The 23,691-nt window shown below is 40.3% G+C and overlaps 1 protein-coding gene and 1 pseudogene across 11 annotated transcripts in view; both read right to left on the bottom strand.

The window, feature by feature from the left end:
- Positions 1–9,726, bottom strand: part of MED14 (mediator complex subunit 14) — a 317,032-nt gene extending 307,306 nt beyond the window's left edge. For 6 of the 11 annotated variants that reach the window (XM_081564475.1, XM_081564478.1, XM_081564487.1 and 3 more), the window contains exon 1: positions 9,403–9,726. The gene's annotated coding sequence lies outside the window, so the exon portion shown is untranslated. The remainder of the gene's footprint in view (positions 1–9,402) is intronic. The other 5 variants (XM_081564480.1, XM_081564484.1, XM_081564481.1 and 2 more) reach the window with 1 other exon arrangement.
- The window catches only part of LOC145535726 (small ribosomal subunit protein eS1 pseudogene), a 31,817-nt pseudogene extending 20,558 nt beyond the window's left edge, over positions 1–11,259 (bottom strand).
- Between the last annotated feature and the right edge of the window lie 12,432 nt (positions 11,260–23,691).

Below are 23,691 nucleotides of genomic sequence, written 5' to 3'. Positions count from 1 at the left end.
GGTGGTTGCCAAGGGGGAGGGGGTTGGAGGAGGGATGGAGTGAGAGATTGGGGTTAGCCAATGGAAGCTCTTATACACAGAACGGATAAACAACAAGGTCCTACTGTATAGCACTTTCAATATCCTATAATAAACCATAATGGAAAAGAACATTTTAAAAAGAATATATATATAATACAAACATGTATAACTAAACCACTGCTGTACAGCAGAAATTAACACAGCAATGCACATCAACTATACTTCAATTTTTTTTTAATCTATTGAATTTTTTTAGGTGGCTTTTGTTTTGATGTCATTTCAGTTATTATGATAGTGGGGGCTGGGCTGAATTGTGCTATAGCAGCTTGATTAAGAGAGGAGACTCCATAGTTTCCTAGAAGCTCATTCTCTTGTATGATTCCAGGTTACTGCTACTGCTAAGTTGCTTCAGTCGTGTCCGACTCTGTGCGACCCCATAGACGGCAGCCCACCAGGCTCCCCCGTCCCTGGGATTCTCCAGGCAAGAATACTGGAGTGGGTTGCCATTTCCTTCTCCAGTGCATGAAAGGGAAAAGTGAAAGTGAAGTCGCTCAGTCATGTCTGACTCTTAGTGACCCCATGGACTGCAGCCTACCAGGCTCCTCCGTCCATGGGATTTTCCAGGCAAGAGTACTGGAGTGGGGTGCCATTAGAGTTTGCCAAAAGTGGAACTTGCATGAGAACTAACTGTAGGGCAGAAGGCAAGCAGCAGTCACTACCATTGGCAGCCACCACCCCAGCAGATGTAGTGACGGACAGAAACAGAGGTGCTCTGCAGAGGCTAGCTTATCCGACTCTCCTCTGCTCCACCTCCAGCTCGCATTTCCTACCACTAGGTCCGCTAGCCAACGGCTGACTCAGGCTCACCACCAGGGGCTTGTCTGTGGCCCGACAAGGCAGGAGTTACCCAGAAGCAGGAGTTACACAGAGGCCCCAGCTTCCCATAAACCTCTCCACCAACTCTCCCTTCACCGCCCCACTTGGACAGCTGGATGTGCTTGGCTTCTTGAACTTTCCCAAAACCTCTGATTTGTCCAGTTCTACCAATGCTTTTGGTAGTGGCTAGTGACTCTCTGATCTTCTGACTCCCCGCTTCTAGACATTCACTCCCCCCGCACCTCCCACATCAGCAAAAGGATTCATTCTTAGAATATCCACGGTGGCTCTGCTTCCCCATCTAAATTTTGACAACACAATATGGATTTTGCCTTACTTTAAACAAAAACTAACATAAGAAAAGAAATATTCCAGATTATAAGGCAGAATTCCACCTTCTATTTAGAATCTCTATGGCTCATGGGTATAGGGGGTAAAGGGACATTATTAAATGACTGAAGTGAAGTGAAGTCGCTCAGTCGTGTCCGACTCTTTGCGACCGCATGGACTGTAGCCTACCGGGCTCCTCCGTCCATGGGATTTTCCAGGCAAGAGTACTGGAGTGGGTTGCCATTTCCTTCTCCAGAGGATCTTCCCAACCCAGGGATCGAACCCGGGTCTCCCACATTGTAGGCAGACGCTTTACCATCTGAGCCACAAGGGAAGCCCTTGTGACTAGTGGAGTCATATAATATATAATATAAAGTATATGATATATAATATAACATATGACATATAATATATTATATATATGGGCTTACCAGGAGGTACAGTGGTAAAGAATCCATTTGCCAAAGCAGGAGACACAAGAGATGAGGGTTTGATCCCTGGGTCAGGAAGATCCCTTTGAGTAGGAAATGGCAACTCATTCCAGTACTCTTGCCTGGAAAATCCCATGGACAGAGGAGCCTGGTGGGCTACAGTCCATGGGGTCACAAAGAGTCGGACACAACTGAGCACGCAAACACACACAAATAATATACATTATAGTGTTCCTTAAATATAGACCGAAGTGAGAAACACGACAGAAAGGAACAACTGAGAAAATACCACTTTATCTTGCTTTTATGAGATTAAACAGATGGAAGAGTGGAAGGGATTGGCAGAGAAGTTGTTTCTGTAGTCCAGAAATTTTCAGTCAAGTTTTACCATAATTCTTTAGGATATAGTAAAAGAAAATAATCAGTCCAGCCTCCATTCTCTAAGTAACTATCATCTGTGAATTGAAAGAGAAGGGAGTGATTCTTACCTAGGAAACTCAGGTCTTTAAACATAAAGTATGAAATTACATGTGAACAAAAGCTAAGACAATGTCTAAGGATTTTAAACATTGTAAAACCCAACAGGATAATAGCCTCCTGGTACTGCTAAGGTGTATAGTCAAGGCTTTAAATGTTAAATAGGTAAGTGTGTCAAAGATCCTCTCCTTTCTCCTCTCAATTCTACCTCCCTCTCTGCAACAGAGAAAGGAAGTTTTAAAAGTTTTCAATAAGAATTTTGATATTCAACGTCCTTCTCTTAGGAGCACTGCATGTATGATGAATAAACACTTGGCTGCATTGTTCTTTCAAAATCAGACTCTCCCTCCCTCCTTCCATCTTCACACAGTGAACATTTATCACCCAGTGTCTTTAAAACATGCCTGCTTCAGGTGGCTGGTCACTTGATCAAATAAAAGGTGACAGACTTTGCCAATTTCCTTTCCCTACTCTGAATTAATGAACCGAGCTCACAGAGCAGTAAAATTTTATTTCCACGAAGCAAATATAGATTGCTTTCTCTTTGAGTGCTGTTTTAAAGTCTTCACACTCTTACTTGTGACCCAAGCACCTATATTCTTGCAGCATTAATGCTGACAGGCCAAAAAATACAAAATGCTGTGAGCCAGTCAGCCCGTGAATGCCTCATTTGCTGTCGGCCACATGACTGCACATGGGGGCCAATATACAGGCCAGATGACCGTCAGCTCATCCTCACAGAAAGAAAGGGGATTTGGGGATCTTCTCCACTCCTGGGATTCCCAAGGACCCAAACTCTTGACCTTGTGTGTAGTTTTTTCTCCAACTTGTTGGGTTTATCACTGGAGGCCTGAATTAGTTTCCTGGGACTTCTGTAACATATTACCACAAACTTGGTGGCTTCAAACAACAGAAATGTATTCTCTCACAGCCTGGAGGCCAGAAGGTCAAAATCAAGGTGTCCACAGGCAGGGCCAAACACTTTCAAGCCTCTGGTGGTTGCTGGCCTTCCTTGGCTTGTGGCCACGTCATTCCAATCTCTCCCTCCACTACTACATCTAGGCCACTTTCTCCAAATTTTTGCCTACATATCCATCACCTTTCTCAAATAAAGAATCCTACAGTTACCAGAATCCACTTTTTCTGGTGGTGAAGAAAAGGTGTTCAGTAAATTTAGTCCCTCTGAGGATTTTTTAATATTTGCTTTATCGAGGTGAAATTCACATAAAAGAAAATGAGGGACTTCCCTGGTGGTCCAGTGGCTAAGACTCTGCACTCTCAATACAAGGGGCCCAAGTTCAATCCCTGGTCAGGGAACTAGATCCCAAATGCCACAACTAAAGATCCCATATGCTGCAAAGAAGATTGGAGATCCCATGTGCCACTAAGGCACTAAGACTTGGTGCAAATAAATAAATATTTTTTAAAAAGAAAGAAAAAATAAACCATCTTTAAGTATACAATTCGATAGCACTGAGTACATTCACAGTGTTATACAGCCATCAACTTTATCTAGTTCCAAAACATTTTCATCACCTCCAGAGAAAACACTTACCCACTAAACAGCCATTCCAATTTCCCCCTCCTCCAGCCCTAGGCAACCACTAATCTACTTCCTGTCTCTATAGACTTGCCTGCTTTGGACATTGCATATAAATGGAATCATATAGTATGTGGTTCTTTGTGTTTAGCTTCTTTCACTCAGCATCCTTGTTTCTAAGGTTTATCCATATTGTAGCAGGTATCCTTCATTCCTTTTTATGGCTGAATAATATTTCATTGTATGGTTAGACCACATTTTCTTTGTCCATTCATCTGTTGAAGGTTAGACTTATTTTTAAGCATTTCTAGTCCACCACCTTAACCACTCGGCCACATTTTTTAGCATTTCTTATTGCAGAGTTTCATCCATTCATTTCACAAATATTGACTGAGTGATAACAATATGCTAGGCATAAGTCAAGGAGCTGGGGATACAGCACTTAACAAAACAGAACACAAATCTCTGCCCTCATGAAGTTTATATTCCAGTGGGGGAGATAGATTACAAATAAGATAACTAAAATATATAACATGCTAGAGAAAGTGCTAAGCAGGAAGAAAGGGTTAGATAGTGACTGGGAGGGATCAGAAGAGGAACTTTTGGGGGTCACTGGTCATTTTCTGTTTCTTGATCTAGGTGCTGGCTGCATGGGTGTACTCAGTTTGCTCAGTGAGCTTGCACTAAAGATTTGTGCACTTTTTATTTTTTTAAAGATTTTTTTAATCTGGACTATTTTTAAAGTCTTTACTGAATTTGTTATAATATTGCTTCTGTTTCATGTTTTGGTTTTTTGGCCACAAGACATGTGGGATCTTAGCTCCCTGACCAGGGATTGAACCCACACCCCCTGCGTTGGAAGGCCAAGTTTTAACCACTGGACTGCCAGGGAAGTCCCCACTTTTCTGTACATATATGACACTTCAACAAAAAGCTTTTTTAAGCCAATGTGCTTCCATTTCCTTTAAAAAGGGGCTTATTGCACCCGTCTGTGGTGCTGACGCTAACAAAACGCCTGTGTGAAACCAGATGGTTTTGCTAAATCGCTGACCCTGTTCTTGAGTGGGTTTAGAATGTGAGGTGCTGGTTTCAGCATTCTGCCATTCACATATGCCCTTCAGGCTTCTGGATCATTCTAGCTCTCTCTGTCTAACCATAACTGTCCATGAACAGCCAGGGTTTACCATGACCTTGTTGGCAACTTCAGCTTATTACCTTATTTGTTTAAAGCACATCTCTGCCACTGTCTTGAACCCAGTTTGGCTCTTTTTTTCATTGTGACCTTCACAGGAACAAAAATGTTATGTTCAGGGGGAGAAGGGCTAAGGAAATACAGGAGTGGAGAAGAAGAGCAACAGGTTTAACAAGAGGTAATAATGTTCACAGGGGAAAGAGTCACCCTTGGAGATCAATTAAGGAAAACAGTTGAGAGTTCAGTGTTCTGCCCAGTACAACTCAACCTAAATCAAGAAGTTGCCCCTCACACACAGTTAAATTGAACTGGTTTCGGGAAAAGATGGGTAAATAATAAAACTGACTTTAAGGACGGTCCATATCTCCTAAACACTTCAGAATTCTAGCCAAAATTCTGTGGCCACAGACGCAAGGTAACTTTACTTTCTCACAATGTGATGAAGGACTCTTCATTCACTGCGTGAATTATCACTGATTTAAATCTCCTCTTTAAGGTGCTCTTCATTAGAGAAGACATCCATACACTTTCTCTTCAGGTGGACATTTCTGCCTTGCTTCTGTCTTAAATAAACTATTTCTTTGTGTGCTCTCCCACATGTTATACTGAGTCTCTAATAATAAACTTTGTAGACTTGTTTTTCCAGTTTTCATCTCCTTGAAACATTCTTGCTTTCAAAGGAGGGGAAAGAGTCAGGGCCATTTTGCTTCTTGCCTTGAGCCACTGGTGGTCTCTCAGCTAGGATTCCTGATTTTCATCCAGGCTACCCAGATTCAGTGTGGCGCTAGAAGGGCACTCGGCGGGTGATGGTTGCCGTTTTGGCTCAGAGCCACCGGGAGGGAGGTGAGGCGGGAGACCGGTTGGGGTGCGCTGCACTTTCACTTTTCACTTTCATGCATTGGAGAAGGAAATGGCAACCCACTCCAGTGTTCTTGCCTGGAGAATCCCAGGGACGGGGGAGCCTGGTGGGCTGCCGTCTATGGGGTCGCACAGAGTCGGCCACGACTGAAGCGACTTAGCAGCACCCAGATTCAATCCCTGGGCAGGGAACTAAGCTCTCTCTTCAGGATAGCTCATCTCTCATCATGACTGAGATGAGTTTGGGATGCAAAGGTAACAATGACATATACTGACTGAGAGGCTGCTGGACAATGGGGTAGGAGCATGTCCTAGAGGGTGACATTTCAGAGAAGAAGGGGAGGGCATGGAGCTTAGATAAGTCCGAACCAGAGGGGACACTGATTAATACAAATAGGAAGGAATTTGGCCAAGGCAGTCAGGAAGAGGCAGGTGGGATTCAGTTAAGAGAGGAGACTGCAGAAACCCTTGATCTTCTTGCAAAGTGGAAAGAAATGTTTCTTGAGAGATATCTGCTAGCTCCAGGGACCGGGTTGTCAAAAAAGTTGAATTCTGGCCTGGGGCCAGTGTCAAAAAGGGTGAGATATCTAAGATGTCTCCCAGAGCCAGTCAGACAGGCTGAGGGAAAAAGAAGTCAGAAATGGAAATGTCTGATGTACATATTAAATTGTAGCAAACTGTCTTCAGAGATGAGGCAAAGCCCCCTAGATTCACAGACCAAGAAGATCTAGCTCGTTGATCAAACTGCCTCACCTTTTGGAAAGACAGATGTGCTGGTGACCAAAACAGAGCAGGTGGAGCCCTCAGTGAGATTGTGGGGCTGCAGGCTTTAGGCTTTAGAAGAGATAGGCCTTGAAATTCCTCACATCATGTGGTAGAAGAGATAAAAGGCCTCCATAGGGACCCATTGCATAGAACACAGATCCTCAGAACATTCCTTTCTCAGGTTCTCAGTGAGGGGAGGGAGGTACCATTTTGATATATTGGGTTTTGAAATTATGATCGCAATACCTAAATAGGTAAACATCAGCTTCCCAGGTGGCTCAGTGGGAAAGAATCCGCCTGCCAATGCCGGAGTCGCAGGTTTGCTGCCTGGGTTGGGAAGATTCCCTGGAGAAGGAAATGGAAACCCACTCCAGTATTCTTGCCTGGAGAATCCCCATGGACAGAGGAGCCTGGCAGGCTATAGTCCATGGGGTCACAAAAGAGTTGGACACGACTGATGCAACTGAGCACGCACACACACAAGGTAAACATCACAGATTCCCAGATATTTTTCCTACAGTCATTTTTTCACCTGTGAGGGTTTGGTCACCTCCTAGTAATAATAAAGCCCTATAGTAATCACAGTGCTTTACAGTCAACAACATACTCTACATAGTATTTCATTGGATCATCTCCTCAAGACCTTGTGAAGAGAGACACCCTAAAGGTCCAAGCCTATGAGAAGTAAGGAGCCCACCAAGAAGGAGGTCATTCTGGAAGCTCCCTTACACCAGTTAGGGTCAGTGCAGTACCCTGAGACTGTGTTCACTCCTAGCTCCAAAGATGGAGGAGATAGACTTGTCATTGGAACCCAAAAGGGAGAAGTCCCATAGAGAGGGCTGCTTTAAGAAGAGCTGTGACCTCCTGACAAGGAACACAGGCAGAGTGAGGTGACTGCTGGAACAGAGTCAGGGAAATAGATCTCTGACTTCACTCTGCCTCCATCCTTTGTGCGCTTGCTGGGGCTCACCAACGGCCAAACCCAAGAAGAAGTCAGGCAGATGAGAACAGGGTGGGAAGAGTGGGTCTAAAGGGGCAGCAAGAGCAGTCTGGCACTACTTGAGTGACCAGAATTTTTTCCATTCATTGAACCCTCTTTCCATGACTTTCTTCACTAATTGAACCCTTCTTATGTGATTTTCTTCATTCATTAAACACCTTTTATATGCCATGTCATCTTAGTACTTTATCCTCATAAGCCCCAGAGGTAAGTGGTATTTTCCCTATGGTGGAGGTAAAAAATGGCGACAAAGAGAGGTTAAGTGACTTGGTCAAGGTCACTCAGTTAATAGGTAGGAGGGCCAGGATGGGACCCAAAGTTGCTGACACCAGAGCCTGTTCTCTCAGCCACCACCCTGTGCTGCCTCCACAACACCCTCCAAGCCTCCGTATGATTAAAACAGTTGGAAGAGCCAAATGAGAGAAGATAGGGGATGCTCTTCCATTACGGGAGGCCTTGCTCTTGTCATCCTTTGAAACCCTGGAAACCAAAACAGACAGATTGACTTCAGGGCCCTAAAGAAAGCAGGCATTGAGGAACGTGGCCAGCTGCTTTGGTGGGGGAGCAGCTACAGGAGAAGAAAGGAAAGCTGAGCTGAGAACAAGGGAAGAACCAGGTACCAGAGACTGACCTGCTTGGAGCAGCAGAGGAGTGGCAGGATGAGTCCCCCGGAGCAGCCCGGGACGTCACCAGGGGGAAGGGGGCTGAGGTGGGGAGACCAGCCAAGGTGTGGCCTCCGCAAGCTGCCCACGGGGCCACCAGGCCAACGGCTCTGATTTTGTCAAAAGCAGAACTGAACAAACAAGAGAGAGAACTATACCTCAAAGACACGCTGCAGGTTTTTCAGCAGAGTCAGGGGAATCAGGGTGTCAGCACAACTCTGCTTGACCCTTGGGGTGCTTATTACTGGTGGCGGGGGGGTGAGAGAGGCATTCAACATAACAAATGGCTTTCCCCAGTCCTCTCCGTACACACACAGACATAGGAAACAAACTTGCGGTTATTAAAGGGGAAAGGGGGGGGGAGGATAAACTAGGAGTTTGGGACTAAAATATACACACTACTATATATAATATAGTGGTAAAGAATCCTCGTGCCAATGCAGGAGACGCAAGAGATGCTGGTTCAATCCCTAGGTCAGGAAGGTCCCCTGGAGAAGGAAATGGCACCCCACTCCAGTATTCTTGCCTGGAGAATCCCATGGACAGAGGAGCCTGGCAGGCTACAGTCCAAGGGACCAGAGAGAGTCAGACATGTTTGAGTGGCTAAGCACAGCACACAGCACATATATAAAATAGATAACCAGGCTTCCCTAGTGGCCCAGTGGTTGGGAATCCAGCTGCCAATGCAGGAGACCCTGGTTCGATCCCTGATCCAGTAGGATCCCACATGCCTGGAGCAACTAAGCCCGTGCACCACTACAATAGAGCCTGTGGTCTAGGGCCTCAGCTACTGAAGCCTACGGGCCTAGAGCCTGAGCTCCGCAATAAGAAAAGCCACCACAATGAGAAGCCTGTGCACTGCAACTAGAGAGTAGCCGCCGCTCACCACAATTAAAGAAAAGCCCACGCTGCAACAAAGATCCAGCACAGCCAAAATTAAAAAAATAAATAAATTAAAAAAAAATAGATAACCAACAAGGACCTACTGTATAGCACAGGGAACTATATTCAATATCTTGTAATAAACTATAATGGGAAAGAATCTAAAAAAGGATACATATTTGCTGGAGGTGGGAATGGGGGAGGTGAAATAAATGGGTGAACTGTTAAAAAAATAAATAAATAAAAAAGGATACATACATATGTATAACTGAATCACTTTGCTGTACACTGGAAACTAATACAACAGTGTAAATCAACTATACTTCAGTAAAAAGTGTTTTTTAAATAAAATAAAAATTAAATCCTACCTTGACTAGTTGAATGATGGAAGAGGACACCGTGCTTACCAATTTTGCATGATTCTTCCACAACTTGAAAAGGACAGCAGCGCCAAGCTCATGTTTAGTCACACAGGGCTGGGATATGTGTTTTACCCAGATCTTCTTTCTTTTATCACCAATCACCCAATGAGCAAATATAAGTCCTCTTTTACATAGAAGAATTTGAGGCTTGGGGTTTTTGTTATTTCTCAGGGTCACCAGCGCCTGAGAAAGTTGTTTTCAAGTCAGGGTCCTTAAACCCCAACACCCCAGCTCTTTGTTTCAAGGAACTTTAATATACTCTGTATTTGTGAAATTCAGAAAATGAAATTCAGCAGAAGGCAGTCCCCTTGGAGGAGAAACAAAGTGGCCACCAAAGCCAGATAGGGGAGGACGGGGGCTGTGGCAATCTGAGAACACCTCGGAAATCTTAGAACAGACTGACCATGAGCCATAAAATGTAGCAATGTGCCTTTCAAAAGGTCTGCCACAACAATCCTTCTTTGTTCTTCTTGCACAGTTGGCACACCAATATTTTGAGCTGCTTATTATGCAAACTTCCAAGCAAACAGAAAAGTAAAGAGCACGACAAACCCCCAACGTGTCCCTCCTCCAGCTTCAATCACCTTTCATATCTGTTGGGGTTTCTACCACCTTTGAGAACCTGATGAAAACCATGGGCCCCCACCCCCGCCAAGACAACACTCAGACATACCATCCCTCATACCTTTTCAGAGGGGTGTGAACTCCCCAAGGTGCATTCAGGAATTTCCTGGGACACATGGATCCCAGGTTAGGAGCCCTGGCTGCAAGGATACAGGGCTATTGCAGTATGTGGAGACCCCACCAGAAAACTCTGTTGACCCTCCATATAGATTTTCAACAGCTCTGCGTCTCTTTCTTTGCTGCCACCATCATCTCCTGCCTGGACGCCTCTAAAGCCTCCTCGTGAAGCAGGAGGTAATCACGAGTCAAATCCATTTCACCTGCCTTCACTAATCAAGGTCGTTTGAAGACTTGCATATCCTCCAAGTGGCAAGTAGGCTCAACAACAAGATGTTCACCAGAATTGTTTTCCAGGAACTTGGAATCAGTTGTCTAGGTTGAGCTGAGCTCATTAAGACTGAATAGGACCAGAGATACTTAGTTTTCCTGAGTCTCTCCCATGTATAGATTATTAAATTTTTGCTTGATATTTTCCTGTTTAAAGAAAAAAAGAAAGGAAGAGGGGATGTATGTATACATAGAGCTGATTCACTTTGCTGTACAGTAGAAACTAACACAATACCATAAAGCAACTATACTCCAATAAAAATTTTTAAAAAAATGATTGGATAGGACCACCGATCCCCTCCCCCCAAACTGGGCACGTGGACACCTGGAAGTGTTCGGCTCAGTGACCTTCTGACATCAGAGGGCCAAACTTTCCACCCCCAGGTTGTGCTAAGAGCAGAAGCCTGTAGCTTAGTAGCTCAGGCCTGTGCACAACTAGATAATGGTACCTCTTTCAAATCACCTTTCCCTGTGCCACAGTGATGCCCTTATTCTTTATTCTTTATCCCATACATATCTTGAGCCCCTTGCTCCTCATTCTACCAGCTCCTCGCTTGATTGCCTTGAGAATAAACCCTCTCTTTGCTTCAGACCTGAGCAAAATGATCCTGATTCAGTAACATAACTAGTCTATGGAGACTAGACTCTCACCCAGTCCACAGTCAGACCATGTCATTTACTGGCTTGAAGCCCTTGGAAGAATTCCCATTGCTCTGTGAATGATCTCTCAAGCCCTTACCTCAGCGTGCAGGGCACTGAGGGCTTTGGCACCCCTTTGCTCTCATATCTCATTCTTCTCATCTGCTCTCACTACTCACAAGTCACTTAGTCTTTGTAGGGGAGGAAACATAATTTTCCATCTACCCTTCTAGGCTCTTGGCTGAGATATTCCCTAACCCCATAGCAATAAAACAGATTAACAGGAGAAAAAAAAAAACCAAACTAGAAGTTGAATAACATGCATACTTCCTGTATACATGAGAGAGACCCAGGAAAACTGAGTAACTCCTGGAAATGGCACAAGCCACCACCTTAAATCCCATCTCCAGCTAAAGACAAAGGAAGATGTTGGGAAGTGGAGGGAGAAGCCAATTACGGCTTCAATCAAAGCTTAGGTAAGGGGGCTTCCCCGGTGGTTCAGCGATAAAGAATCTGCCTGCCAATGCAGGAGAAATAGGTTCAATTCCTGGGTCGGGAAGATCCCACATGCCTTGGAACAACTAAGCCCGTGCGCCATGGGAACGACGACTACTGAAGCCCTCAAGCCCTAGAGCCTGTACTCTACAAGAGAAGCCACTGCAATGAGAAGCCTGTGTACCACAACAAAGCGTAGCCCTCACTCACCACAACTAGACAAAAGCCCACCCAACAATGAAGACCCAGCACAGCCCAAAATAAATAAATAATTTTTTTTTTAAAGCACAGGTAAGGTTCTAGGGCTGACACATCACTGCCATCTCCATTGTTGAGACTTTCTAGAGGTTTAGTAATCCTCCTTTTCCTGGTACTGGAGAGGGCGACACCCTTACAAATGGAGATTTCCCTTATAAATGTAAATGTCCCTTACAAAAGAGTAACTTCTAGTGGGTTTTCAGAGCTTTTCCTATGTCTAAAAATAACCAGCTCAAAAGAATTCTTATGCTAAAGAGGCATATTTTGAGGTGATAAATGCTGCTCCCCTTCACCTACCAACAATTAAAACACGCCAAGCTCTTCCCCTGCCTCAGGTCCTTTGCACTTACTGTCTCCCAATCCTATAAATCAAATTTTCCCCCTATTTCACACACAGCTGGCTCGCTTATATCTCATCTTAGATATCACTCCTTCCCTTACCACCCTAGTCAGAGTAATTTGCACTACTCCCCCAACCCCCCACCAACATACACCCTGATTCTGCATCACAATGTTCTATTTTCTTCACAGCACTTACTATAGCTGCAATTATTTTTATGGATTCACTTAATCATTGGCCATCTCCCAAGTAGGTTCTAAGCTCAAAATAGCAGGCCCTAGATTTCTTAACCCTACTACCATCCTACACCCAGAGCAGTGCCTGCCATAGATTAGACACTCAGTAACTATTTGCACTTATTGTTAAACTTGCCTTCTGTCAAGATTAGTCATGATCAGACCCTTAGGACATTGTGTCAAGTTTGGTTTCCTGGATAAAGGAAACTGGTGAAGAACCTGAAGATGTAGGAGGAGCAAAGGTAGATGAATTAGTCAGCTTGGGCTGCTATAATAAAATATCATAGACTGAGTAGCTTAAACAACAGACATTTATTTTCTCACAGTTCTGGAAACTGGAAGTCTGGGATCAAGGTGCCAGCATGGTCAGGTTCTGGTGGGAGCTCTCTTCCTGGCTTGTGGATGACTGCTTTCTCACTGAGTCCTCACATGGTAGAGACGGAGAGCAAGATTGGCAGAGAGAGAGAAATGTTGCACCTCTACTCTTATAAGGGCACCAGTCGCATCCTGTAGGCCCCACCCTCATGATCCCATCTAATCCTAATGATTTCCCAAAGGCCCCATCTCCAAATACCACCACATTGGTGGTTAAGGCTTCAACATATGAACTGGCGGGGTTACAATTCAGTCCATGACAGTAGTAGAATTCATTAGAAAAGGAATGAAGTGTAGATTCATGGACTTGAGCATGGACCCAACCATCATCCCATTCATTCATTTAATAAACATCTGTTGACTGTTATGAACCAAAATTATAGTGCTGAGCCTTGGAAATATATATGCATAGAGAAGGTGGTGCTGGTACTCAATGAGAGATGAACTTGTAAGCAGACACTGTAATTAAGTATGGTGAGTAGTAAACTGGAGATTTGTACAAAATGCCTTTGGAGTACAAAAGAAGAAGTAATGGGTTCTGTCTGGGGAAGGTAGGAAAGGCTTCACTGAGGAGGTAACTTTGACTTGAAAACTGAGTAAACTGTGATCATTTCGAAATGTATAGAAATACCAAATCACAATGCTATATAGTAAGAACTAATGTAGTGTTGAAGGTCAATTATCCTTCAAAAACAAACTCATAGAAAATGATATCAGATTTGTGGTTACCAGAGACAGGGGATGAGGGGAAATGGGATGGATGAAGACAGTCAAAACATACACACTTCAGATTACAAAATAAATAAGTACTAGAGATGTATATGGCAACCCACTCCACTATTCTTGCCTAGAGAATCCCATGGACAAAGGAGCATGGTGGGCTACAGTCCACAGGGTCCAAAGAGTTGGATGCAACTGAGCAACTAACACACACACACACACACACACACACACACACACACAGATGTATTACACAACATGATAAATATAATTAACACTGTTATATGTTAGATATGAAAGTTAAGAGGGTAAATCCTGAGAGTTCCCATCACAAGGGAAAAAAATGTATATTTTCTCTGTTTCTTTACTGTTGTAGCTCTTGGGTTGGCCAAAAAGTTCATACGAGTTTTTGTGTACGATGGGATGGAAAACCGAATGAACTTTTTGGCCAACCCAATATATGCAATGATGGATGTTCACTGAACTTACTGTAGTAATCATTTCATGATGTTGTATGTCAATTCTATCTCAATAAAACTGGAAGAAACAAATTTTTTAAAGAAAGATAAATATGAGCTCACCAACTGGAAATGCAGATAAAGCATTCCACACAACAGGAACAGAAGTCCATGGGTTGCTTCACCCTTTCTTTTCCTTGCAATTTGTTCATTGAAGAGATGGAGTCATATCTCCTATGGAAAGATCTGTTATGCTAGGTTTTGCTTTTTATGTATCCAGTGTATCCTTAACAGGTTCATCTTGCCCTTCTATTTTATATATAATAAATACATAAAATTGTATATATAAATTTATATATTTTATATAAACTGGTAGTGGAATCTAGAGTTTTATCAGAGACAGATTTTTTTAAAAGAATATTTCATAGGTGATGCTGTAAATATCTATCAGGAAGTACATAATATCTCCTTTTTTGTGATATGGTGGCCATCGATGATCAATTCCTAGATCCATTGCTTCATTAACTATTATTATGTGGAAAATAATGATGCTATAATTCAAAAGTTCTCAAATTTTAGACTCAGAATTCTTAATAGTTATTAAGGATCCCAAAGAGCTTTTGTTTATGTAGGTTATAGCTTCTGATATTTACCATGTGCAATATTAAAACTGAGAAATTTTAGAATGTTAGTATTAGTGCATTTAAAAATAATAGTAATAAGCATAACATAAATAGCATATTTTATGGAAAATGACCATATTTTTTTCTTTTTCCAAAAGAAAGGTTATTAGTGAAAATAAGTGGCATTGTACATTTGTGTAAATCGCTTTAATGTCTGGCTTATTAGAAGAGAGTTAGATTCTCATATCTCCTATATTCAATCTGTTGTAATATGTTGCTCTGGTTGAAGTATATTTGGTGGACGAATACCCAGCCTCATACCAATCTGTAGTTTAGAAAAGGCCGGAGAATTTCAATAGCCTCTACAGAAAATCGTGGATGTACTTTTTAGAAGGAAATGGTAATTTCTTCAAGGATAGTTGTGATGTGGAATCTGAAACCACATCAATGTACTTTTCATAACCTGTTTCATTAAAATCTATCTTGTACTTTGAGTGGATCTTTTACCCATCCATGATTTTGTAACATCATGCATTAGTCATTTCAAAAATATTGGTTCACTGAGTTATGCAAATATTACAAATGTTGACACATCTCATTACACAATATCCCCCAAATCACATTTGTTAATATCACCAAGAATCTCATCTGAAAAGTCTTTAAATATTGACAAGATATTAAACTCACAGGGTTGGATACAAGTTTCCAAAATTCCAATTTTCACTTGAAAGCTTGAATTTTATCATTGGCAATAAATACTGTCAAGTTGAACTGACAAGGTTCACATCTTAATTTTCAAGAAAATGTCTGCCAGATACCTCTGTCTGAATACCCATAGTTTGCCTGTCAGTAAAAATAGCTTTCCACCAAAAAAAAAAGTGGCTAGTTCAGCTCTCCACTCAAATAATTGCACAATCGCTTTTCCTGGAGACAGCCATCATATTTCAGAGTGCAGCAGAAATGCCTGATGCAGACTTCCCATTTCATCACACAGAATATTATAAAGACATGTATTCAAGGGTTGATTTAATAAAATTAATAATTTTTACTACTTCAGCAAAGACATTCTTACGCGAAACTTGTGATTTTTTTTTTAACATGGCAGTAAAATATAAGTGACCACTAAGACAAAGAGTACAACTGCCTTAACTCATGCTAAAGCACAAGCGGTTTTAGCTTTTCCACCATCAATGCACTGTCAACCTAGTGAAAACGGTAAATAAAATCTTAGTAATATTATGAAAATAGTTTTGACTTCATGGATCCCTGAAATGATCCAAGAGTCCACACTTTGAGAATCACTGTTTTAATCCTATCATTCCTTCTTCATTTTTGTTTATATATTTCAATACATATATATATTTTAAGTTGCTGATATCTTAAATTCAAACATATTTTAACAACCCTGCATTATTCCTTGCCCTCCCCCAACATTTATTGGTTTTGACATCACATTTTGCATCGTTTTTTTTATATACCCCTTAACTACTATTATGGATATAGATTTTACTTTTGTCTTTTAATCTTCCTACGGGTTTTATGTGGTTAATTTACTACCTGTGCTGTATATTTGCCTTTACCAAGGAGATTTTTTCATTTCATAATTTCATGTCTCTAGCTGCAGCCTTTTCTTTTTAGCTTTGAGAAGTCCCCTTAACATTTCTTATAGAGCTGGTTTGGTGGTGCTGAACTCTTTAGCTTTTGCTTGTCTGTAAAACTTTTGATTTCTTCATCGAACCTGAATAAAAGCCTCGCTGGTTAGAGAATTCTTAGTTGTAAGTTTTTTCCTTTCATCATTTTAAATATATTGTGCTACTCTCTTGGCTTGAAGTATTTCCGCTGAAAAGTCAGCTGATAGCCTTATGGGGGTTCCCTTCTACATAACATGTTGCTTTGCCCTCGCTGCTTTTACTTTATTTATTTTGGGCAGCACTGCGAAGCATGTGGGATCTTAGCTCCCTGAACAGAGATCAAACCCACATCCCCTGCATTGGAAGCAGGGAGTCTTAACCATTGGACCACCAGAGAAATCTCCCCTGCCCCAACCCCTGCTTCTTTTGGTGTTCTCTCTTTATCCTTAATTTTTGCCGTTTTAATGACAATCTGTCTTGGTGTGGTTCTCTTTGGGGTGATCCTGTTTGGGATTCTGTGCTTCTTGGACCTGGATGCCTGTTTCTTTTCCCAAGTTAGGGAGGTTTTCAACTGTTATATCTTCAAATATGTTCTCTGCCCCTTTCTTTCTTCTGAGACCCTACTAACATTGCACTAATGGTAATGTTACTACATTTGATGTTGTCTTAAAAGTCTCTTAAACTGTCCTCATTTCTTTTTATTCTTTGTTCTTTTTTAATGTTCCACATCAGTGATTTCCACATAGAAAATTCTAAAGACACCACCAAAAAACTTCTAGAGTTTGTCGATGAATTTGATAAAGTTGCAGGTTGCAAAATTAATATATAGAAATCTATATCATTTCTATACACCAACAATGAACTATTAGAAGAGAAATTAGGAAAATAATCCCATGTATATTGTATCAAAAATACCTAAGAATAAATCTAAGTTGGTAAAAGATCTGTAATCAGAAAACTGTAAGACACTGATGAAAGAAAATGAAGAAGACACAAACAGTTGGAAAGATATACTATGTTCATGGATTAGAAGAACTAATATTGTTTAAATAACCCTACTACCCAAAGCTACAGATTCATTGAAATCCTTATAAAATTACCAATGGCAGTTTTCACAGAACAAGAACAAATAATTCTAAAATTTATATGGAAACACAAAAGACCCCAAATAGTCAAAACAATCTTGAGAAAAAAGAACAAAGCTGGATGTATCACATTCCTTGACTTCTACAAAGCTACAGTAATCAAGACAGTATGCTGCTGCTGCTGTTGCTAAGTCGCTTCAGTCGTGCCTGACTCTAGGCGACCCTATGGACAGCAGCCCACCAGGCTCCTCTGTCCACAGGATTCTCTAGGCAAGAATACTGGAGTGGGTTGCCATTTCCTTCTCCAAAGACAGTACGGTACTGACACAAAAACAGACAGATTAGTGGGACAGAATAGAGAGCCTAGAAATAAACCCACACACTCATAGCCAATTGACAACAAAGGAGGCAAAAATAAACAATGGAGAAAAGAGAGTCTCTTCAATAAGTGGTGCTTGGAAAACTGGTCAACTACATGTAAAAGAATGAAATTAGAACATTTTCTCCTACCATATGCAAAAATAAACTAAAACTGGATTAAAGACCTAAGACTGGAAATAAAACTCCTAGGAGAAAACCTAAGCAGAACACTCTTGGACTCAACTAATAGCATTATTTTTTTGGATCTGTCTCCTAAGGCAAAGGTAACAAAAGCAAAAATAAACAAATGGAATATAATTAAATGTAAAAGCTTTTGCACAGCAAAAGAAAATGTCAATAAAAGACAACCTACTGAGTGGGAGAAATATGTGCAAATGATATGACCGATAAGGGGTTAGTATCCAAAATACACAAACAATTCATACAACTCAACATCAAAAGAACAAATAGCCCAATGAGTAAATGAGCAGAAGAACCGAATAGACATTTTTCCAAAGAACATACAGACAGCTAACAGATTCATGAAAAGATGCTCAACATCACTAATCACCAGGGAAATGCAAGTCCAAACCAGAACGAGATATCACCTCACCCCTGTGTGAATGGCTGTTATTAAAAATGCAACAAATAAGTGTTGGTGAAGATGTGGAAAAAAGGGAACCCCTCGGTACTGTTGCTGAAAATGTAAATTGGTGCAGCCACTATAGTAAACAATATGGAGATTTTTCAAAATATTAAAAGTAGAACTACCATATGATCCAGCAATTCTACTCCTGGGTATTTACCCAAAGAAAACAAAAACACTAACTAGAAATGCTGCATTGCTATGTTCACTGCAGTACTGTTTACAACAGCCAAGATACAAAGCAACAGATGAATGGATAAAGAAGATGTAGTATAAAAAATAAAGAAAAAAAAAAAAGAAGATGTGGTTTACATACACAATTGAATATTACTGCACCATAAAAAAGAACAAAATCTTGCTATTTGTGACAACATGGATAGACCTAGAGAGTATTATGCTAAGTGAAATAAGTCAGACAGAGAAAGACAAACACTTGATGATTTCACTTGTAGGGGGAATCTAAAAAAACAAAACAAATGAACAAATATAGCAAAACAGAAGCAGAGTTATGGATACAGAGAACAGGTGGTTGCCAGAGGTGGTGAGGAGAAAAAAGAAATAGGTAAGGGACACTGCTGCTGCTGCTGCTAAGTCGCTTCAGTCGTGTCCGACTCTGTGCGACCCCATAGACGGCAGCCCACCAGGCTCCCCCGTCCCTGGGATTCTCCAAGCAAGAATACTGGAGTGGGTTGCCATTTCCTTCTCCAGTGCATGAAAGGGAAAAGTGAAAGTGAAGTCGCTCAGTCGGTCCGACTCTTAGCGACCCCACGGACTGTAGCCTACCAGGCTCCTCCATCCATGGGATTTTCCAGGCAAGAGTACTGGAGTGGGGTGCCATTGCCTTCTCCGGTAAGGGACACTAAGAGGTACAAATTTCCAGTTGCAAAATAAATGAGTCACAGGTATGAAATATACAGTGTGAGGAATATACTCAGTAACTATGTAATATCTTTTTTAAAAATAATTTAAAAAATAAAGGCCTTGATTTTATTAAACATACTTTTTCTCTTCTATGCTGAAAATCTTTGTTCCTAATGATATTAAAACAATTAATTATGTCTTATACTACTAAATATATTTCACATATATTTAATATATATTTAAATTTAATAAATAATAGCTATAAGTAAATATAATAAAATTTTAAATTAAATATAATTTAATAACTATAACATACAAATATATAGTATTATCAGAAAAAGCATATGTTATTTTAAATATATATATTTACTATAAAAAATATATATAACTTTCAGTTTAAGATTTTTTTAATGTATTTCCTTTTTATTAGGGTATAGCCAATTAGAAACGTAGAGTCAAATTTACTATCTTTTGAAGTTCACTTGAAATCATTCGTCTCCACATGATTAAGCCATTAACTTAGTACATAGATCCATTTATTTCATGTTGCTTTGGATTTTTAGATATCGCTTTTTAAAATTTTTAAATTTAATTTTGCTTTATAATTATGTAAAGCATTGACATGGTTCTAAAGTTACATCTCTAATTCAAAGTATCTTCAGAAAAAAATCTAGGTTCTATCTCTCCACTATTTCCTTCTTCCTTCCATAGGTAACAGTTTATTTATTTTATGATCTATCCTTTACATTGTCTCTTAAAAATATAGGTCCTGTTCGGGGAGGGGGGCGGGGTGGAGAGAAAGGAAAATATAGGTACATACATATTTGCATTCTTCCCCCTTTCTGAGATAAACTATGATAAACTATGTTCTTTTATTTTTCCACTTTACTTTCTTTTTTCTTAACATTAAATCCTGGAGAATACGTTATAGCAGTGCATAAAGATATTCTTTGTTTTCTCCTATATTTAAATAGTAGTCATTGTTGGGGACTTCCCTGGCAGTTTGGTGGTTACGACTCTGAAATTCCACTGCAGGGGGCATGGTTTCATCCCATCCTTGGTCATGGAACTAAGATCCTGCATGCCAGGCAGTACAGCCAAAAAAAATTAGTATTCATTGTGTAGATGTATCAGAATTTATTCATTGAGACCCCCAGTAGTCATTTGCATTATTTCCAGTTTCTTGCTGTTATAATTAATGTTGCAATAAATATTTGTGCTTTCATTTTTTTATAGTGTACCCTTGGGATAGATTCCTATAAGAGAGAATATCAACAGAAAATGTCAAACTTTTGGATTTTTGCTAACCTGGTAGGAGAGAAAAGATACCTCAATGAAGTTTTAATTTGCATTTCTATTATGAGCAAGACCAAGCTCTTTCCATATGGTAAAGAGACATTTGCACTTGTTTTTCTTAAACTGATCATTTTTATCTTTAGCCTGCTTTCTAGAATTGTCTTTTTCTTCCCCATTTTTAAAAGTTAATCATACATTAGGAATAGTCCCCCTTTATCTGTGCTTCAAGTTGCAAATATTTTTTCCCATTTTGTCATTTATGTTTTTATTCTATCTAGGCTGTTTTGGGGTTGGTTGTTAGTTTTGCATGCAACAGTTATATTTTTATTGAAGTGTAGATAACTTACAATGTGTTAGTTTTAAGTGTACAACAAAGTCATTTAGTTATACATATATATGCATATATATGCATTCTTTTCCATATTCTTTTCCATCACAGGTTATTACAAGATATGGAGTAGACCCTGTGCTATACAGTAGGTCCCTATTGCTTACCTGCTTTATATGTAGTAGTCTCTGCCTGCGTGCTCAGTCATGTCAGTCTCTTTGCGACCTCATGGGCTGTCACCCGCCAGGCTCCTCTGTCCATGGGATTATCCCAGCAGCAATACTGGGGTGGTTGCCATTTCCTTCTCCAGGGAATCTTCCCGACCCAGGGATGGAACCTGTGTCTCCTGCGGCTCCGGCATGGGGAGGTGGGTTCTTAGGCTACCAGGGAAGCCCATATATAGTAATGTGTATATGTTAACACCAAACTCCTAATAGAGCTCTCCCCGCCCCCTCCTCCAGGTCCCCTCCCCCCAGTCCCCTCCTGCAGTCCCCTCCCCCCATCCTCTTTGGTGACTATAAGCTTGTTTTCTATGTCAACAACAGTTATATTAATGTCGCCACATTGATCTGTTTTTTTCCTTATGGCAATTGTATTTTGAGTCATACTTGTAAAAGATTTTTATAAGGCAGCAGTGCTGCTTTTAAGTGTGATCCTCAGATCAGCAACAAAGTCTGCATTTCCAACAGATCTATTGAATCAGACTCTGCATTTTAACAAGATCTCCCTAGGTAGTTAATTTGCACATTCAAATTTGAGAAGCCCAGTTCTAGAGAATTTCACTCCATCTTCTAGAACTAGTGAGGTGGATGACTGGTTCTTAATTGGAAATCATTGGTGAGCTCCTATCCACAGCTGCTGAGGAAAAACAATGAAGAAAGAGGCCAACATCAGCAAAGGGTGTAAATGGAAGGCTGTCTAGATAACCAATATTATAAATTGAGATATGAGAATCTTCTATTAAAATAGTCTTTAAAAACACACCTTTTCTAGTGCTATGATTATTTGATTGACTTATCAACCTATCATTTTCTGAAATATCTGTGGACAATATATCAGTGAAAAGAGGGCTTTGGTTATTTTCCAAATGAATAGCACTGTCTCCTGCTGTTAAGCTTTTCACAATTCTCATGACCATGGACTTCGCAGAGGATAAAATAAACCTCTCCAAGGCTTGCTGCACTGCACAAGCAAATTCTGTCCCTCTCCCACAAGCTGCAAAGATGGTCACGTGACCTACGCTAACTATATGGGTGGATAAAAGATTCCATAGACAGATTCTTGTCGTGCCTTTGTAACTAGCACCATGTAGCTGTTTGTCAGTAATTTTCATTTCTGCCAGAATGTGTTATCCCATCTCCTTTGCCAATGGGTTATGTAGAATTTACTCAATAAGAATAAACACACTGGAGAATTAGATCTTGACTCAGCTGTTTATAACAGCTTTTTGCATTTTTCATTGTCTTGGAATGCAAAAAGGTTTTACAGAAATGATTAAAGCAGGAATCAGCCATGATAATATGGTGCTGTCATTAATTTTTAATACACGGGCTTGTACTCAAGAGCCACCCAGAGTTCCAAACACTACTAGAGAGAAAACTAACCACTTTAAAGTCCAGAACTGTGCCTGTGGACATGAGGAACATGTATCATCAGTTTGACAAGTGACTTCTTGCTCTAGTTATCTTTTGACTTTTGCAGTATTTCTGAGGCAAAGTTCTTAAAATTTAGTATATCATTTTAAAACTAGATTTTAGGTTCAGAGAACACTTTAAAAACTGTGTGGAAAAACACTTCATAAACTATAAAGCATCATCTTTATTTTGGTTATTGTGGTGGGATTATGTTTCACATTTCAGCTTTATAAAAGACAGGAAGACTAATATTTCAAATAATGAAGATTACTTGCTTAATGAATCTCCCTAAATAAAGTGGCAGCTTTCTACAGTTTCATGAAAAGAATAATCAGCTTGACTCTGCCATACCCGGTGACCTATGCTTGTAGGAACTATTTCCATGAAATATTTTTGTGTAGTCATAGCATCAACTTTTTCCACAGTGCACATAGTTGCTAGTTATTCTCTTAAATTGCTAATGGAAGTGTAAACTGGTATAACCCTAGAGGTTAATTTTGTAAAATTTTTCCAAATTACAAATGCATACATCTTTTGATCCATCAATTCTAGTTCTAGAGATTCACCCTACGGAAATATTTACACATGCAAAACAATATATGTACAAGATTATTTTGAAGAGCAAGGATTAAAAACAACCTAAATACCCATCAATGGGAGGCTACATTACATAAATTATGGTACATCCATGGAATACCATGCATCTGTGAAAAAAAATGAAGAGGCCTTCTTTGTAGTGATTTGGAAATATATTCAAGATATATTGTTGATGGAAAAAAGTAAGGAACAGAAGAATATAGTATGCTACCACTTAGGAAAAAGGGGAACATTATATATACAAATTCAAACACCAAAGAGAAAATATGTAAACATAAAGAAATATATATATATATTATATATATAGATATACATACACACAAAAAGCAAATAATATTGTGGAGAGGAAAGCTAGATGTCTGGGTAGTACAGAGATGTGAAGGAGACTTTTCATTATGGACTCTTTTACACTCTGAATGCAAAACTATGTGACTCGACTGCCTATTCAAAATGTTTAAATGTTTGAAAAGACAATATATACATCTGTACTTGTCTATTTTCTTTTAAAGCACAATTGCTTATAAATAGTGGAGTCTGACCGTTTGCCGTGTTGCCACCCTTTTGCTTCTTGATGGCTGGAAAGTTTCTTCACCAGAGTCACTTCTCTAGGTTATGTGTGACCCAGCTGATAGCCCACCTCTT

Source organism: Giraffa tippelskirchi, chromosome X (genome assembly GCF_054371585.1).
Source record: "Giraffa tippelskirchi isolate mGirTip1 chromosome X, T2T-mGirTip1v1.2.pri, whole genome shotgun sequence".
In the NCBI taxonomy this organism is placed as follows: domain Eukaryota; kingdom Metazoa; phylum Chordata; class Mammalia; order Artiodactyla; family Giraffidae; genus Giraffa; species Giraffa tippelskirchi.
This window is presented reverse-complemented; position numbering and strand designations above follow the sequence as displayed.